This window comes from Hevea brasiliensis, chromosome 8 (genome assembly GCF_030052815.1).
Source record: "Hevea brasiliensis isolate MT/VB/25A 57/8 chromosome 8, ASM3005281v1, whole genome shotgun sequence".
NCBI classification, from domain to species: Eukaryota; Viridiplantae; Streptophyta; class Magnoliopsida; order Malpighiales; family Euphorbiaceae; genus Hevea; species Hevea brasiliensis.
Window position 1 is genome coordinate 7,454,480 of NC_079500.1, and position 18,502 is coordinate 7,472,981.

The 18,502-nt window shown below is 33.4% G+C and overlaps 1 non-coding gene across 1 annotated transcript; it reads left to right on the plus strand.

Moving 5' to 3' along the window:
- Positions 1-13,525: 13,525 nt before the first annotated feature.
- Positions 13,526-13,632, plus strand: LOC131182641 (small nucleolar RNA R71). The gene has a single exon (XR_009150903.1). It is a non-coding gene; the product is annotated as a small nucleolar RNA R71 (small nucleolar RNA).
- Positions 13,633-18,502: the final 4,870 nt, after the last annotated feature.

The window sequence follows — 18,502 nt, forward strand, 5'->3', positions numbered from 1 at the left end:
ATTCATTAAAGTTCGATTTTGCCTTTCCGCCACCTCATTTTATTAAGAAGTACTTGGCATAGTATATTGTGTACATATGCCATAACTTTCTAAGAACTTTACAAATAGACCATGACATTGTCTCATTTCAGTGTGTTTTCCATAGTATTCACTACCTCTATCTGACCTTACTATTTTCACTTTTCTATCTAATTGTCTCTCAACCTCATTTATGTACACTTCAAGTGCATTTATTGATTGAGATTTTTCATTAAGCAAATAAATATATTCATAACATAAAAAATCATCAATAAAGGTAATAAAATATTTTTCTCCACCAAAAGATGGAGTATCAAAAGGCCTACATATATCAGTGTGTATAATTTCAAGAAGCTTATTGCTTTTTGTGGCTTCTTTCTTATTGTGTTTGATTTTGCTTTCTCTTAATGCAATCCACACACATCAAGATCAATAATATCTAAACTCAGTAGAATCTCATTCTTTATTGATCTTTCTAATCTTTCTTTGGATATGTGACCCAAACGCTTATGCCACAAGAAAACAAAATTCTCATTCTGTCTACTAGGCTTAATTCCAATATTGTTAAAAGTGACAAGCAAGGATTCAGCAAAATTATCACCAAGTTTCAATATATATAGATCATCAGTAAGAATTCCAAAAACAATAATGGAATTATCATTATTATTAAATAAACTGAAATATTCATGCCCAAACTTAACATTGAACCCAAATTCATCAAGTTTTAAAACAAAAATGACATTCCTAGAAATTGAAAGCACATAGAAGGTTTTTAACAAGTCTAGTTGATAGCCATTATCTTAGACCAAATGGTAAGTCTCTATGCCTTCAATTAGAGCCTTCATATAGTTTCCCATAAATAGAAAGTCTTAGTTGGGTTTTCTGTTTGGACCATAAGGAATTCTTTCATCACATTAGAGACATAAATAGTAGCATCAAAATCAAGCCATCAAGTATTATTAGGGACCTCAAATAAGTTTGATTTGAAACATACATAAGCATAAAGATTACGTTTCTTTTCAAATCAAGCTTTATTTTTCAGGCAATCTTTTTGATAGTGTCATACTACCATTTATTTCTTTCCTTAGCTTAAGTAACATTTGAAGATCCTTTCTTTTTCATCTTAAACTTGTAAGCTTTAACTTAAGTCCCTTATTAGCTTCTTGACCCATAATGTTGACAGAATGAGTCCCTTAATTTTTCAACCTTATTTCCTCCTAAACTAGCCTATTGGCCAATTCATTACCATTTTACTTATCCTCAATAATGTTATAGTTAATTTCAATGGCCCATATTCAAGAGGTAATGAATTCATAATGAACTACACCAAGAGGGAATCATCAACCGTTATCCTTAAAGTCTTTAGCCTTGCTGCAATATCACTCATTTCAATAATGTGCTCTTGCATACTCTTTGATCCATCATACTTTATGGTCATAAGTTATGCCATTAGAGTACCAGTAAGTGACTTAGCTTCAGAATAAAACATATCTTTCATAAGTTTAAGGTATTCTTTTGCATTTTTAGTTTGTGAAATTAAAGTCTTAATGTCATTGGCAATAGTCATTCACAAAAACATAAGGCTCAATTTGTTTACCAATTCCTATTGCTTATGGTATAACTTCTCTTCCTCACTATTTGTATCCATAATAGTAGCAAGTTAACTTTCCAATAATGCGAAGTGATGGTCCAAGACACCTAAATGGAACTTGACTTGCTCACACTATTCAAAGAAGTTCAACCCATTAAAACAATAACATATTAAGCTTGCGGATGAAGAGAAAAGTTGCAATATTATATTTATATGCTCAAAATAGATTCAGATAACTTTAATAATTAGAGTATATTATAGTTCTCCTTTGGGTAGATACTATAATATACTATCCTAAATTAAATGCCTTTAAACTTGATTGGACAATAATTAACTTACATCAAATATACAAGTTGTCTTTGAACATCCAATATATATTTGATAAAATATTATTGTCCTCATAATTCTCACTATCATAGAATAATTGATTTACCTTTGGATAAAATACTTAAGTTTTGAAGACTAATGGGTATCAATTAATCCATTTTTCATCATAGGCATCTATTAGTATGGATAATTGATAATTTTTATATGCATGTAAACATCATTCATAGTTCAGCCACTTTGGCGACCAACAAACTATTATTTTTATTTTATTTTAATTTGGCCACTTTGGTGACTAATAAATTAAAACAAATATCATAAGGCATCCATATAAATTATGTATCTTAATAAACCTAATATTTATTCATTCATTAGGTTTAATTATAAATCTTAATTGTATTGGGTAGAAAACATTTTTTTTTTTGTTTCTTTTAATTTATTTCTTTTGAAAAAATATGATCTTAAACTTAAATCCTTTTATAGCGCGATTTTTTGTCGCGTTAATGATCTTCATGCCCAAATTTTAATTTGGTCAAATTTTAATCATATTATTTTAATCATTAACATTAATCATAAAATTTTACGATCTACACTTTAATCCTACCCATATCTAATAACAAGTAAGATCTTTAATATTATGTTCATCACCATAAATTTAATGGAGAAATTTAATTCTTCAAAACCTAGGGCTCTGATACCGCATGTAAAATAAATCTCAATAGATCATAATAATCATAAACATTATGTGAATCATAAACGTAAGATTCAACTATCACCCTAATAATGGATTTTGAACAAATAAATTCTCACAGATCTAGAAAGCGTACCTGATGCGGAGTTTTACTTGAGTCATAGCAGTAATTGAGAGAGACCATTTGATTCAACAAACTGATTTCTCCCTCTTGACCCTTCTTGATTTACGCATAAGACTTTAGCGATGGAAGACTTTCTTGAGATGACCCTAATATCTTTGACTTTATGAAAGAGAATGTGTGTAACCTTATGGGTAGATAGAGAACCAGCTCATATATATATATATATATATATATATATATATATCCAAGACTTTGATGTGACCCAACCGCAAGTGCACGGGTCGTACAAGTAGTATAGTAAAAGATATCGTTCCCACGAGGAGTTGTGTTAATGATTGAATTTTTGATATAAAAGGTTGACTAAATTGAACTATCTTTGAAATTAAAGAGATAAATTGATAGGTATTGGAGTATGAAATCTATATGTGCAAAATTAATAATCTATCCAATAATGTATTAATTAAACTAAAATTGCATCAATTTTAAATAAGCAAGTTGAAATATGGCAAAATTAAAATGGCAAGCAATTAATTTTAATTAAAAATTAACAATTATGAAAAGGCGATTTCAGAGTTCGGGATTTCATATTCGAGCTATTTTGGGATTTTAAATTGGTTATCCAATCTCGTGGAACTTACGGGTTTTAAGGAGATTAATTCTCAAATCCTTTGAATACCCTTTTGAGTGAGACAAAGAGTGCCTTAATCAATCTAATCCTACTTTTGTGGAGTTAGAATTAATTAAGACCCATTAAGTTCTTTAATTAATCTGTGAATCCTCTTAATCCTTAGTCTATTTCTAGATCTAAGTTAATTAAGTCCAATTTCTTGATTATCTATCACAAGGCCTTCTCCTTTCGGTGCCTCAACCATGGATTAAGAACATTACTCAATGAGATCCTACACTAAGCATGTCATTAAGCACACAAAAAATGAATAAAACTCATTAAGACCAGAAAATATGGATTACCCAATCAAAATCCACAAAATATCTCAAATATTACAACCCTTACTCCAGAATCAAAATAAAACTACTCACTATCCATAATGTTTACAAGAAATTATGAGTTTATAAGGAAATAAAGCTTTAATCTAAGCTAAGAAACAAGAAACTAAGCACTAGAAATGTAAGGAAAGAAAGAAAATCTACAAATCTTGGTTGAAAATGGTGTGGAAGGTGAAAATGACTCTTCAGCTGCTGCCTCCCTCTTCCTTTCCTTTTCTGCTCCTTGTCCCCTCTTTGTCCTTGCTTTCTAAAATGGGAAATGGGACTCTTTATAGCATTTTCTGACATGGAGCCCTAAAATGGTGTGTTTGAGGAGGGATTTTCGGAGGGAATCTTCTGCCAGCTCATTAATGAACTCTTTATGGATCGCATAAGTGGGTGCATAAGTCATGCAGTCCCTTATGCAGTTTTCGGCTGGTTTCTGGTTCACTTATGCGAAACTGCATGACTTGGTGCATAGGTTATGCACAATTCCGTGAAAGTGCATAAGGGAGGCGTGAATGTGCATAAGCTATGCAGTCTCCTTATGCACATTTCGGCAGGTATTGGAACAGTGATTTTTCTCCTTATGCAGATCCGCATAGCTTATGCGGCAAGTTATGCACAATTTGGTCAATGCATATTTTAGCTTGAAAACTTGTTTTTGACATCTTTGGCTGTAGAAATCACTCCTCAATGGCAAAATTTCTCTTCAGTCCTTCAAAAACACCATTTTTCCTACAAAATAAAGTAAAAATTACAAATTAATGCAAAATTGACAACTATGAAAAACTAACTAAATAACTAATGAAATTGACTAAAAATGACTAATAATAAAATAAAATGGCTATGAAACTAGACCTAAATGACTATGCAAAATGTGTGCAATATGTATAATTTCTAAGTGATGTATAATGTGTGTGTAAATGTGTAATGTATATGTATGTATGGATGTATATGTAAAATATTTACAATATATGTAAATGGAATGGGATGGGATGCACTATACTCAAAATGTGAAAAATGAAGCAAAAATCAAAATGCACCCCTAAACTCAAAATTAGACATTGTCCTCAATGTCTCAAGCAATGCAATATCAAAACTCAAAGCAAAGGGAATAACTAGGATTAGTGAAAATTAAGAGCAAAAAGAAAAGGTTACCTGGTATAGAGCAGATGAGAATTCAAGAGATAATGGGAATGCATAAGAAGCTACACAGGTTATGCAGAATAAAGTGCTGTCCAGAACAGGTGCATAAGTAGGGTGCATAAGCCGTGCGGTTCTGCATGAGTGGCTATAAGGGCTGCACAGGCTATGCAGGACATTTGCATAAGGAGATTCACAGCCTGTGCAGCTTATTCAAAAGCTACTGCATGATGATTAGCAAGGAAAAATGTGCAACCACAATATACAAAACAGAATATACAACATATGGACAATTATGCACAAAAGGGCAGTAAAGGCAGGGAAAATCAATGGAAAACTAATGTAATGGCCATCCAATAGAACTTTAAGAAACAAACTAATTCAAAACAAACTAACAGAATTCAAAACAAACTATAATTGTTTGAACATATGTACAAAGAAAAAGTCCGACAAGTTTGAACAAAAGTAAAACAAAAACTAGTCTAGTTCTATTATTTTGCCCTTGTCCATAGATGTTGCTAAGGGGCTGGTTGCATCTGGCTGCTGTCGAAATGATGGTGCTGGAGGAGGTGATGGAGGTGGAGGTGGCATTCCCAGAAAAATCATGAGTTTCTTCATCATCTCCTTCAATTCTTTCTGCTTGTCCTTGGTTTCCATGACAAGGTCAAATAGGTGATCATGACGATCCTTGAGGGTATCAAGACCAGTGTCAAGCTTCCTATCCACAAAGTATATATCATCACTAAGCCTTTCAAGATAGGTGAATAAGGCTTTAGTGTTGAATACAGGAGGGGCTGTGGATGAGGAGGGTTCAGCTGTAGGAGGTGTGGGTTGTGCAGAAGCTGCTGGGGTGTCCTGTGCAGATTGAGGGGGTGGGGTGGGTTCGATGAAGTCTTTGTGGGGTGATTGGGTAGGTTGGGCTTCTGGTTGTGCAGTGGGTTCAGCTTCTACTGCTGGTTGTGCAGTATCAAAATGTGGCAAACTGAACCCTGTTTTGGACAGGTGTGCAGCATCAAAATATAAGGTGTCCACAAGTGCTGGTATTTGGTGCTCTTTAGGATTAAAACCAAAATGCTTGGCTATAACTGTTATGAGCCCACCCAAAACAATGTCACCTATGGATTTAGTGGCAATATGCAACACATGCTCACAAAAGAAATAACCAGGAGAAACCTTGACCTTGTGAAATGCACACCATAACATGAATAATTCAGATTTCCCCACAGCACCAGAACTAGTCCCTCTGCCCAAAATAGTGCTAGCAATCAGTCTATGAATAAACCTAAGTGCAGGGTCAAGTATTTGAGAGGTTTTTGATCTGCCAGCAGAGAAAGTTTGAGGTTGGTTTGTGATAATTCTCCAAAATTGGGCAGCATTCCAAATACCCTTGTTTGCTACCTCTACCCCTGTATATGGCACTCTAAATAGCCCATCAGTTGCAAAACCAAGAATGCTATGAAATTGATCCAATGATAACTCTCTGTTTTGCCCCAAACATCTAAATTTCATAGTTGGCTTAAAATCTACATCATGCAATTTCAGGGTGGCAGAGAATGAGGAAATAAACTCCAAAACTAAAGCTGGGTAAACAATTTCTTGCTTGTGCACAAATTCCATCCAACCCATACCATCTAGATAGTCAACTACATTGTCAAATAAACCAAGTGACTGGAGAGAGTCCACAGAAATATACCTAGTGGGTTGCACCTTCCTTTCCTTAAGTCGTTTAAATGTTTCTTTGTGAGTTGCATCAGAAAGGGACCAAGGGAGTTTTGAGACCTGTGAAGTTGCTGACAATTGCTTTTTGCTGGAAGAGGGTGTGGAGGCTGAAGTCTTTGGCTTTTTGGGTGGAGGCTCTGACCTTGGGGTGGTGGGTGGTTCGTTGCGCTTTGAGAGAGGAGGTGCAGATGACATGGGCCTAGTAGATTTGGACCTTATTTTTCATTTATATGTGGTTGTGGAGGGTGGTGGGGGTGTCGCTTGTGGAGGGGAATCGGGATTGGGAGGTAGCGTTGACAATGGTGAAACCTGGAGAGGGGAAACTGGACGGGAATGGGGAGGCGACTCCATTGCTGATGGAGAAGATGGAGAAGGTGAGGGAGAAAAGAAAAATATGCACGGGGTAGTTAGGGCTAGGGCGGTAGAAATGTGTGTGGAGAAGAATAAGAGGAAAATGTCGAGAGAAATGGAGGGGAACGGACGGTCGGGAATAGAAAATACGGGAGGCGGGAGAAATGGGTGCCGACGGGAGTTTTGGATTAGGTTGTGTAAGACTGCATAAGTGAAAAGTGAGTATGCATAACTTATGCACCCTACATATGCATGTTTCGGTAGGTTTTTGGACTTCAGAGAAATAGCTTATGCAAAAGTGCATAAGTTATGCATCGCCTGCCTTCCTGCACTGCTCCAAGTTTTTGATTTTTTTGGGTTATGCGATCGTTCGGCAGTTTTGAAATTTTTTTTTTTTTTTTAAAAGTGCATAAGTCATGCACTCACCTTATGCACCTCTCGGTAGGTTTTGGTGTTTAGAAAGTGTGGTTATGAAATAGTGCATAAGCTATGCACTCTGCTTATGCATGTTTCGGTGGGTTCTGATTTTTGTGGAAAGTGGTTATGCAAAAGTGCATAGGTCATGCACTCTCCTTATGCACCTCTCGGTAACTGTTGGGATTTTGGTTTGGTGGTCATGCAGTTGTGCATAACTTATGCACTCTGCTTATGTACTCCTCGGTGGGTTTTGATTTTCAGAATTTGAGGTCATGCAGTAGTGCATAGGTTATGCACTCTCTTTATGCACCTCTCGACAACTTTTGATTTTTGGAGTTTCTGGTTATGCAAAAATGCATAAGTCATGCATCCTCCTTATGCAGACTTCGGCAGAGAGAGAAAGTGCAGAATTTGAAGTTATGCAAACGTGCATAAGTCATGCACTCACCTTATGCAAGTTTTGACAGATATGAAATTTGACAAAATTAGGCTCGCAGAGTTGCATAAGCTATGCACTCTTCTCATGCACTTTGCAATATGAATGAAAATGGCAAGAATTGTGGTTATGCAGGATTGCATAAGCTATGCAGTTGCTTATGCACAATTCAACAAGATTAATATTGCAATGGAAAATTATTTGCAAGTGTGAAAAATACCCTAGAATGAGGAAATATAATTCTATGAAGCATAAACCATGAGAAATTTTCACCAAAAACACATCAATATATACAAAATCAATCAAAATTTCATCATACATGCTTGTAAAAGTGAACCCTACATAAAAGGCATTTGTGACCCATTCCATATTGACTCAAATTCTGCAAATCAACATCTGGCACATAAAACTCCATAAATTCTACATGAAGTTGCATCTATCCACAAATGAGAAATGAACTCCCCAAGTTTTGCCAAGAAAATGCAATTTGTCCACCTTGAATCCACAACCCAAATAAGCTCAAAACTACAAAGATGACTCACTCACCACCATATTAACATTATAAGCACAAATACTTAAAAGTTACACACCCAACCTCACCAAGAACATAAGACAGGTGCTGTAGATCCTTCCTTGCTGCAGAATTTCTTTTTCCTCTCTGCATAAACCAGGTAGCAGCTCCTGCACAGGTTATGCAGCAAAAAACCAATCAGTTTTTGGGAGAGTTTGAAGGACAAAATTTTCAAGTTAAGAATCACTCCCCAGCAGTTCACCAACCTTTCTTCATTGAAATACATCTACAAGGGACAAAATTCAACAATGTTAAAAATTGAATTTGGGGAGATTCAAGATAAAAACAAAAGTAATGAAAGTAAAAGTAAATCGGCAAAAGCAAAATAAAAGGACTTGGGATGCCTCCCAAGAGGGCTAATTTATAGTCTTAGCTGGACTTTTCATGAATTTCACTGAAAAGAGGTGAGGGATTGGAGAGCTTGTAACAGCTTGCTCCCTTTATCGGGTCTCCAGTTATGTAATGTTTCAATCTATGCCCATTGACCTTAAAATTTTCAGATTTTTCACTCCAAATTTCAATTGCTCCATAAGGGAAAACCTTAGAAACTCTATATGGACCAGTCCACCTTGATTTAAGTTTTCTAGGGAACAATTTCAATCTTGAGTTGAACAATAAAACTGAATCACCTTCTTTGAATTCCTTTTTTCTAAGATGCTTATCATGCCAAACTTTAGTTCTTTCTTTGTAAATACGGGCACTTTCATAAGCATCCATCCTCAATTCTTCAAGCTCATTAAGTTGCAATAGTCTCTTTTCACCAGCTTGCTTAAGATCAAAATTCAAAGTCTGAATGTCCCAATATGCTCTATGTTCTAGCTCCACAGGTAAATGACAAGACTTACCATACACCAACCTAAAGGGAGTAGTTCCTATAGGGGTTTTGTAAGCAGTCCTATATGCCCATAAAGCATCATCTAGTTTGATAGACCAATCTTTCCGAGAATTGTTCACTGTTTTCTCCAAGATATGTTTGAGCTCTCTGTTAGAAATTTCAACTTGTCCTGAAGTTTGAAGATGGTATGGGGTAGCTATCTTGTGCACTACACCATACTTCCTCATTAAGCTCTCAAATTGCTTATTACAAAAATGGGAACCCCCATCACTAATTACAGTCCTAGGAGCTCCGAATCTGCTCAAGACAAATTTCTTTAAGAATTTCACTACCACTCTAGCATCATTAGTTGGAGTTGCAATAGCTTCCACCCACTTTGACACATAGTCAACTCCAACTAGAATGTATTTATTACCAAATGAAGGAGGAAATGGCCCCATAAAATCGATTCCCCATACATCAAATAATTCTACTTCAAGAATACCATTTAGGGGCATTTGATCTCTTTTTGACAAGCTTCCACTCCTTTGACATTTATCACATTCCAACACAAATTTTCTCACATCCTTAAAAAGATTTGGCCAAAAGAAACCAGCTTGCAAAATTTTACTAGCTGTTTTAGAGATTCCAAAATGTCCTCCATAATCAGAAGCATGGCAATGATGCATAATACTCTGTGTCTCCTCATCAGGAATACATCTTCTAATTAGACCATCACAACATCTCCTAAAGAGTAAAGGATCATCCCATCTATAAAATTTTGCCTCATGCAAAAACTTTTTCTTTTGTTGCCATGTCATTCCTAGAGGTAAAACTCCACAAGATAGATAATTCACAAAGTCTGCATACCAAGGTAGTTTAGCAACAAGAGAGAAAAGTTGTTCATCCAAGAAAAACTCATCAATAGGGATTTCATCCAATTCTTCATCATCCAATTTCAGCCTACTAAGATTATCTGCAACTACATTTTCAGCTCCCTTCTTATCTCTAATCTCCAAATCAAACTCTTATAGCATCAAAATCCACCTAATGAGCCTAGGTTTAGCCTCCTTTTTACGGAGTAAATACCTGATGGCTGCATGATCTGAAAATATAACCACCTTTGAGTCAATAATGTAAGGTCTGAACTTTTCCAATGCAAAGACAATTGCTAAAAATTCCTTTTCAGTTGTTGCATAATTTGTTTGAGCCTCATCCAGTGTTCTATTAGCATAATAAATAGCATAAGCCTTTTTGTCCTTTCTTTGACCAAGAACAGCTCCAATTGCATAGTTGCTAGCATCACACATAATTTCAAAAGGTAGGCTCCAATCAGGTGGTTGCATGATTGGTGCAGTGATAAGAGCTTGCTTCAACCTGCAAAAGGCATCCAAACACTCTTGGTCAAATACAAATAGTGTGTCATTACTTAACAAATTAGACAAAGGTTTAGCTATTTTAGAAAAATCCTTGATAAAGCGTCTGTAGAACCCGGCATGTCCTAGAAAACTTCGAATTCCCTTGACATTGGTAGGAGGAGCCATCTTCTCTATCACTTCAACCTTGGCTTTATCAACCTCTATTCCTCTGTTAGACACCAAATGTCCAAGCACTATCCCTTCCTGAACCATGAAATGACATTTTTCCCAGTTTAACACAAGGTCAGTATCTGCACATCGCTCCATTATATCTTCAATGAAATCTGAGAAGATTGCCATCATGCATCTTTGAAAAGTGGCTGGTGCATTACACAACCCAAATGGCATCCTCCTATAAGCAAAGGTTCCATATGGACAAGTAAAAGTGGTTTTCTCTTGATCATTTGGATGGATAGGGATTTGAAAAAAACCAGAGTATCCATCTAAATAGCAAAAATAAGAATGCCTAGCCAGTCTTTCTAACATCTGATCAATGAAGGGAAGTGGAAAATGATCTTTTCTAGTGGCTATATTTAATTTTCTGTAATCTATACACATTCGCCAACTAGTCACTGTTCTGGTGGGAATTAATTCATTATTTTCATTTTTGACAACTGTCATTCCACCCTTTTTTGGGACAACATGTACTGGGCTCACCCAAATGGCATGCGAGATGGGATATATGATCCCTGCATCAAGCAACTTTAAAATTTCCTTTTTAACAACTTCTTTCATATTTGGGTTTAACCTCCTCTGATGTTCAATAGATGGCTTACAATTTTCTTCCAAAATAATTCTATGCATGCAAAAGTGTGGGCTTATTCCCTTAATGTCATCTATGGTGTATCCTAAAACTTTTCTGAATTGCCTCAACATTCTTAACAACTTATCAGCCTCTAAGGTACTCAAGTTTGCATTTACAATTACTGGATAAGTGTTATTAGTGCCAAGAAATTCATACCTGAGCTGAGAAGGAAGTTGCTTAAGTTCTACCTTAGGTGCATCTTCTTCCTTGAATAATGGTTGCTTAGATTCGACTTTTTCCTTTTGTGTGAGTTGAAAAACTGGAGCAGAAATGAATGGTGGACTTCCCTCTAAATGTTAAGCATATGCAGCCACATGAGGGTTGTCATAGTCTATGCCTCCTCCATGAACCAAATAATTTTCAAGTGGATCTTCTGGATATCTTTTTCTGAAGTGTTTTTCAACCAGTTCATCAATGATATCAACTCTTAAGCAAGTATCAGCTTCAGAATGATGTTTCTTCATAGTGTTATTAATATTGAAAACCAATTGATCTTCACCAACTATAAGAGTCAATTTTTCTCCCTTAACATCAATCAATGCTCCTGCTGTAGCTAGAAAGGGTCTTCCCAAGATAATTGGAATATTAGAATCCTCTTCCATGTCCAAGATGACAAAGTCAACAGGTATATAGAACTTCCCAACCTTTAAAGGCACATTCTCCAAAATCCCTTCAGGATACTTAATTGATCTGTCAGCTAGCTGAAGAGAAATGTGGGTTGGTTTAAGATCTCCCATATTGAGCTTTTCAAAAATGGAAAGGGGCATAAGGCTAACACTAGCCCCTAAATCACATAAAGCTTTTATAGAACATGATTCCCCAATGTGGCATGGAATTGAAAAACTCCCTGGATCTTTGAGCTTTGGGGGGAAGTTTCCTTTGAAGGATAGCACTACATTCTTCTGTCAAAGCTACAGTTTCATGGTCTTCAATTCTTCTCTTGTTTGAGAGAATTTCTTTTAAGAATTTCGCATAAGAGGGCATTTGTGAAAGAGCATCAACAAAAGGCAAATTTATGTAAAGCTTCTTCAAAACTTCTAAGAACTTCCCAAATTGCTTATCAAGCTTGGCTTTGTGAAATCTTTGTGGAAAGGGAAGCTGTGGCTTGTAGGGCTCAGGAGGTATATACTTCTCTTCCTTCTCTTCAATTTTCTCTTTACATTTTTCTGCACTCTCTTGTTTTTCACTTTCTTGTTTTTCACCCTCATCAGTTTCTTTCTCATTTTCTCTCTTCTCACTATTTTCACTCTTCTCATTATTTACAACTTTCCCACTTCTTAAAGTAATAGCTTGACACTGCTCTCTTGGGTTTTCTGGTTGACTTGGAAGCTTACCAAAAGTCTTGGCACCTGAGGAAGATGCTTGTTGTGCAATCTGATTTTCCAGCATTCTGTTATGTGTTTGCATCTGTTCTAGCCTTGCTTTCATCTCTCTCATCTCCTCATCATGCTTATTTTGGTTGGCAAGAATCTGTTGTAATAAAGCTTCTGTGGTGGGACTTTGTTCTTGCTGTTTTGGTGGAGGGTTCATATTTTTCTGCTGAAAATTAGGCAATGGTTGCCTATTTTGCTGATATAGAATTCCTTGTTGCTGTTGTGGTTGAAAATTCTGATTTGGAACTTGACTTTGCTGATTTCCCCATGAAAAGTTAGGATGATTCCTCCAAGTTGGATTATAGGTTTGAGAGTAAAGATTCCCCATTTGTTTGTTTCCATAATTACCAACTTATGCAGCTTGCTCTCCATAGTCTACTCCACAGCTGGTAGTTCCTTCTGCAAAAGCCACTTGTTGTGAACTTCCAGATGATGATGATGAACTAACTAACATACTCAAATCTTCCATCTTCTTAGCCAAAACATTTGTAAGTGCATCAAACTTTGCATTAATCATGTTGAACGGATCAAGATCATACATTCCAGCAGCTTGCCTCCTTTGAGTTGGAGCTGGTCCTCTTGGACTACTCCAAAGATGAGTATTTTTTGCAATTTTCTCCAATAGCTCATAAGCTTCATCTTCATACTTCATAATAAATTCTCCTCCTGTTTGAGCATCAATAATCCCTCTGATTGCAGGAGTAACATTGGTGTAAAAATTCTGATTTATTATCCATTTTGGAATGGCATGATGTGGGCATTGTCTCTCTAATTCCTTCCATCTCATCCATGACTCATATAGAGTTTCATCTTCTCTTGGTCTGAAAGCTGTCATTTGATTCCTCAATTCTTGAGTTTTTCCAGGTGGAAAATATTGTGCAAGAAATGCATCAGTGAGTTGCTCCCAATTTGTGATGGAGTTGTGAGGTAAAGAGTCAAGCCAATCCAATGCTCTATCTTTCAAAGAGAATGGGAATAACTTCAATCTTGCTGCATCATCAGACACTCCAGGTTGTTTTTGCATGTCACAGATCATAGCAAATTTCTTCAGATATGTGTGTGGATTTTCAAAAGGATGTCCTCCGAATTGAGAATTCTGAATCATTTGAAGAACTCCAAAATCCATCTTGTAACTATTTGCATCAATTCTTGGTCTTGCTATGCTCTCTCTCAAGTCATCAAAACGAGGAAAGGCATGATCCATCATACTTCCCCTAGGCACATTAGCATTAACAACTTCTTCACCTTGGGCTGCATTTTCATTGTTTTGATCATTTCCAGCATTAACACCAATTCTCATTCTTTCATCAGCCATGACTTCTTCTAATTCAGTTTCTCTCAAAGCTTCTTTTCTTTTTCTGGTTTCTTTCTTGTTGGCTTTACAAAATTTCTCAATTTCAGGATTAAACAGTAAGGATGTGTCACTTGCGCTTCTAGCTCTTCTCATAAAAGATTAAAAGTACCTGAAAAAGAACAATCAAACACAAAATGAAAAGATAACAAAGATAAAACTAAAAACAACTAAAATAATCAAGAATTCAATCTTAAACAAACAACTCCCCGGCAACGGCGCCAAAAACTTGATGTGGCCCAACCGCAAGTGCACGGGTCGTACAAGTAGTATAGAAAAAGATATCGTTCCCACGAGGAGTTGTGTTAATGATTGAATTTTTGATATAAAAAGTTGACTAAATTGAACTATCTTTGAAATTAAAGAGATAAATTGATGGGTATTGGAGTATGAAATCTATATGTGCAAAATTAATAATATATCCAACAATGTATTAATTAAACTAAAATTGCATCAATTTTAAATAAGCAAGTTGAAATATGGCAAAATTAAAATGGCAAGCAATTAATTTTAATTAAAAATTAACAATTATGAAAAGGCAATTCCGGAGTTCGGGATTTCATATTCGAGCTATTTTGGGATTTTAAATTGGTTATCCAATATCGTGGAACTTACGGGTTTTAAGGAGATTAATTCTCAAATCCTTTGAATACCCTTTCGAGTGAGACAAAGAGTGCCTTAATCAATCTAATCCTACTTTCGTGGAGTTAGAATTAATTAAGACCCATTAAGTTCTTTAATTAATCTGTGAATCCTCTTAATCCTTAGTCTATTTCTAGATCTAGATTAATTAAGTCCAATTTCTTGATTATCTATCACAAGGCCTTCTCCTTTCGGTGCCTCAACCATGGATTAAGAACATTACTCAATGGGATCCTACACTAAGCATGTCATTAAGCACACAAAAAATGAATAAAACTCATTAAGACCAGAAAATATGGATTACCCAATCAAAATCCACAAAATATCTCAAATATTACAACCCTTACTCCAGAATCAAAATAAAACTACTCACTATCCATAATGTTTACAAGAAATTATGAGTTTATAAGGAAATAAAGCTTTAATCTAAGCTAAGAAACAAGAAACTAAGCACTAGAAATGTAAGGAAAGAAAGAAAATCTGCAAATCTTGGTTGAAAATGGTGTGGAAGGTGAAAATGACTCTTCAGCTGCTACCTCCCTCTTCCTTTCCTTTTCTGCTCCTTGTCCCCTCTTTGTCCCTGCTTTCTAAAATGGGAAATGGGACTATTTATAGCATTTTCTGACATGGAGCCCTAAAATGGTGTGTTTGAGGAGGGATTTTCTGAGGGAATCTTCTGCCAGCTCATTAATGAACTCTTTATGGGACTGCATAAGTGGACTGCATAAGTCATGCAGTCCCTTATGCAGTTTTCGGCTGGTTTCTGGTTCACTTATGCGAAACTGCATGACTTGGTGCATAGGTTATGCACAATTCCGTGAAAGTGCATAAGGGAGGCGTGAATGTGCATAAGCTATGCAGTCTCCTTATGCACATTTCGGCAGGTATTGGAACAGTGGTTTTTCTCCTTATGCAGATCCGCATAGCTTATGCGGCAAGTTATGCACAATTTGGTCAATGCATATTTCAGCTTGAAAACTTGTTTTTGACATCTTTGGCTGTAGAAATCACTCCTCAATGGCAAAATTTCTCTTCAGTCCTTCAAAAACACCATTTTTCCTACAAAACAAAGTAAAAATTACAAATTAATGCAAAATTGACAACTATGAAAAACTAACTAAATAACTAATGAAATTGGCTAAAAATGACTAATAATAAAATAAAATGGCTATGAAACTAGACCTAAATGACTATGCAAAATGTATGCATCAGACTTAATCTGATACGTCTATCAAGTATTCTTATACAATTAGAATTAGAATTAGGATTTACTTCAATTAAAGTAATCCTTATATAATTAAGATTTGTATTAATTAAAGTAAATATCAATTAATATTGGGCCACATTAAAGGAATTGATTTTGGCCCATATAGTAATATTAATTACCGGAAAAAATCTTACAATTAATTTATAAATTATAGATTAATTTGAATTATATTAATTTGTAAATTATCCTAAAAGATGTTAACATCAATATATCATGGTTAAGAAATTTTAAAATCTATAAATTTTTATTAATAAATTAAAATTAAATAATATTTATCATTTAAAATTATAATTTTTTTTTATCTCATTTAAATTTAATTTTCTTCAACTAGCATAGTTTCTCTTCATGATAAGAATTAATGTTCAGTCCTTAAACACATGCAGCTAGCCGTTAACTAACGATCTTCAAGGCACAGCTATAGTTGTTGAAGTAAGCAGGACGACTGCGAAAGTGTGTGGATTTATTAATTTTTAATATTTAAATTGTTAATATATTTGTATTTATAATTAATATTACTTAATTATAATATAATAAATATAAATTTAATATCATATAAATTATTAAAAGACATATCTCTAAAATCGTTAAGAGAATATAAAATGTTAAAAGAAATAATTACTAGTATAAACTTACATTAATAACCTAAATAATTAAAAAAAATGCATAAAAAAGCAAAACAAGACATAAAATATATATTTCAATTTAAAAAAATTACAATCAATTTACTATAAATATAATAATCAACTAATACATTTTATTATTTTCCAATTTATATATCTAAAGTTGAATGTAAAAATTATAAGAGTTGAATAAGTAATTAAATAATATTTTTTTAGTGCAATAATACGAAATTATTTAAATAGTATTATGTAAAGTATACATAAATTATATGTAAATAGGTTTAATATAGAAAATATTTAAGTAGATAATATTGTAATAATAATACAAAATTCTTTCTCTGAAAGTAAAGAAAGATTTAAAATAGTAATAATGATATAAAGTTCATATTTATTATTTAATAAATATGAAATAAATTATAATAATTTGTTCTTTAAAAAATTACAATAATTCATTTTTTAGAAAAAAACGAAAGATATTTAATTAATTAAAAATAAAAGACAAAAGTGAAGTACAAATTAACATATAATATTTTTCATAAATAAATTTATAAGAAAAGAATATAAAAAATTTTTCAATAATATATTTAATTAATCGCAAAGGCCTTACATTTTAAAAATTAATTTTTAAAATATAATAATTTAAATAATAAAAATTAAGATAGTAACATTAATAATAATTATTTATTTAAATTTTTGTAACATATCTAGCTAAATACTTGTATAGCTAAATACTTATATCATGTACAAATTCAATAAAAATCAATTTTATATATATATATATATATATATATATATATATATATATATATATATATATATATATATATATATATATATATATATATATATAGCTTTTTACTAAAATTATTTAATATTTTTTCATAATTTTCATAATTTGATTGTTATTCATTGACTGTAATTTTACTTACAAAAGAATACGAACATTTTCTTGTCGTTAATAATTGTCTATAAAATTACTTTATTATCGGTAATTAGTGACTTATTAAAGCTTTCATCAATAAATAATCAGTAGCTTAAGATCTCACAAACTAACTGATTAAAAATTTCACTTTACTGATGAAATATTCCATCGACAAATTGATTGACAAAAACTTTTTTTATTAATAAAAATCATCTTTATGAATGAAAATTTTCATCAATAGTTGGTCAATAATGATAATTACCAATAAAATATAAGCCATATTTTGCCTTTTTCTTGTAATGTCCTATCCAACTACTCTCGAGGATATTACATATAAATACTTAAAAAAAAAAATTATATATATTGCCTGCATCCTCACAATATTTTTTTATACACTCAGAAAATAAGTAAGTAATCTCAAATAATCTAAAACATTTTTCCTAATAGGAATAGTTTTTATCTTATAAATTATATCTAGCAATTATTATCATGTATTAATATAAGATTTTATTAAAATAATTCCATAAATCTATTGATTATTAATTTATTATTTCTTTAGTCAACCCATTCATATTACATATTCATCAATCCCATTTTTATAATAATAATAATAAATAATTTCAATTAATAATATTATAATTATTTTTAAAATTGTAAAACATTGAACTTGAGTCATAATGAAATTAATAAAAAAAAATAACAATAGAAAATGAAATTAATAATAAAGTCAAACAAACACTACTTTATCTCCACATTAGCTGGATCTCTTCTCTCATAATTAGTTTTTTATTTTATTTTTTTTATATTTCATAAGTATTCCAATCAAATGTAATATGAATCGAAACTTGGACAGGTCTACTCCCACCTATATATATAGTCCTATCTTGTCTTCGCTGGTCATCACCTTGTGGCTGTCAT